This window comes from Grammomys surdaster, unplaced genomic scaffold (genome assembly GCF_004785775.1).
Source record: "Grammomys surdaster isolate TR1022 unplaced genomic scaffold, NIH_TR_1.0 11346, whole genome shotgun sequence".
Taxonomy (NCBI): domain Eukaryota; kingdom Metazoa; phylum Chordata; class Mammalia; order Rodentia; family Muridae; genus Grammomys; species Grammomys surdaster.
In genome coordinates this window covers 1-1,761 of record NW_021605649.1, presented here as the reverse complement: position 1 = coordinate 1,761, position 1,761 = coordinate 1, and the positions used below count along the sequence as shown (strand labels likewise).

Genomic DNA, 1,761 nt, shown 5'->3' with positions numbered 1-1,761 from the left:
AATACAGCAGGGGAAGCTAGCCCACACTGACAAAAACTTCAAGGACCACTGAGGTCACGGGCACCGTTTCATTTGGGGCTCAGTCTCATGTGGAGAGAAGGGCATTACAGAACTTTCTCCTCAAAGATGCTGAACATTGGTATCGAATGAACAAAACAGTTACTTAACAAGGGATGTAAAAGATCCAACCCTAGGGATTCCAGGATACATACAGGTACTTTAGAGGTATACTTTTTAAAGTGTCCTCATTATCCCTTTAAGCTTAAACTGTCAATCATCTCTGAGATCTCAAGCAGGAGGTCATCTTCATCTTTTCCAGGATCCAAGTCCATCCCAGCTTCTAATTCACCCCCTGAAATTTCCCATATTAGTTTATCCAAGTCATCTTCCACAGAGTGGAGGCTTTCTGGTTGGGGCAGAGCTGAGGCAGAATGGATTTGTTGCCCTCTGGGATGAGGAAGGGCCAGATCCTTCTGGAGCAAGGGTTCTGGAGAAGCTTGGGCTGACAACAGCACAGAACTGTCTTTTGTATTTTCCATCTCAGTCATGGTGATTGATTTATCCTCAGAGTTCTTGGTGGGGCTTCCCTGCAGGGCGCTGCTGAAGGGCTTCACCTCTGCCATGAGGGCAGATTGCACCTCCACAGCCTCGCGTTTGGGAGACAATTTGGGAAGTGATACAACCTCGACCACAGATGGCTTCACATTTACTTTGGGGTTGGCTTCACTCTTTTTCTCCAAAGTCTGTGCTGCACATTTCACATCCAGTATTGGGTCTCTGATTCCTGAGATTCCTACATCCCCTCTCTGGGATGACTCCGTGTGGAGCCGTTTTGCCAGGTGCCTAGTGATGCCGGATACAGGAGTGAGCACCTGCTTCCCCACCACTCGGGTAGAGCAAGAAGCCTCATCTCCACACACAGATGACAAGGCTGGTTTCTCCTTTTGTGACGTTCCTCTCTCCTGCTGTCTCTCGGTGGGTGTGTTTCTCTTCGACAGTGTCACATCTGTTGGCTGGAAGTTTTGTGGGATCACTTACCGTCTCATCTGAAGTCTCAACAGCCTCCATCTTGGACACACTGCTCTGGGAAGGAGCATCACCACTGTCTTCAAGTTCAAGTTTTTTCTCTTCTTTTACACCTGCTCTCTTGGGGATGCGGAGAAGCCGCTTTGGCCTTGGGGCAGCCTCAGCTTGAGGTAGGGAGTTGCCACTACTCTCACAGCTTTGCTGCATCCTCAGGGCCTTCTCCAGTTTAATCTCCTCTAGTGTCTTAACGCGCACTTCCTGCATAGACCTGGCTCTTCCTGCAGGCTCCTCTGGTTGTCCTCTGCTAACAGCAACAGTTGGCAGATTCACTGTCTTTTTCACTTCAGCATCTTCTCTTAGCTCAAGGTACGGGGATCCTTTTTGGATTTCTGTCTTTCCATTTCCTGCTGCAGAAGTTTCTTTTCAGCCAGGACCTCAGAGAAAGTTTTGATCCTCACTGAAGAAGAACTTCCTGTTCCTGATGGAGTATCATCAGCTCCTGAAGGTTTTTCTGTCTTCAGTTTAGTTGGCAGTTGTCCACGTTTCTGACTGGCTCTTTCTAGAAGAATCTCTTCTAACGTCTTCACGTGAATCTCACCGACTTTATGTACTCGCATTTTCTTCGGTGCTTTATCAATGTCAGTTTCTGATGCTCCCACTCTTTTACCCAGCCTCTGTGCAAGGCTTTGCTTTAATGGGGGATCCCAGTCACCACATCGTGAAAGCTTTCGTTTC

At 48.1% G+C, this 1,761-nt stretch overlaps 1 pseudogene; it reads right to left on the bottom strand.

Moving 5' to 3' along the window:
• Positions 1-248: 248 nt before the first annotated feature.
• LOC114635222 lies at positions 249-1,754 on the bottom strand (annotated as a pseudogene).
• Between the last annotated feature and the right edge of the window lie 7 nt (positions 1,755-1,761).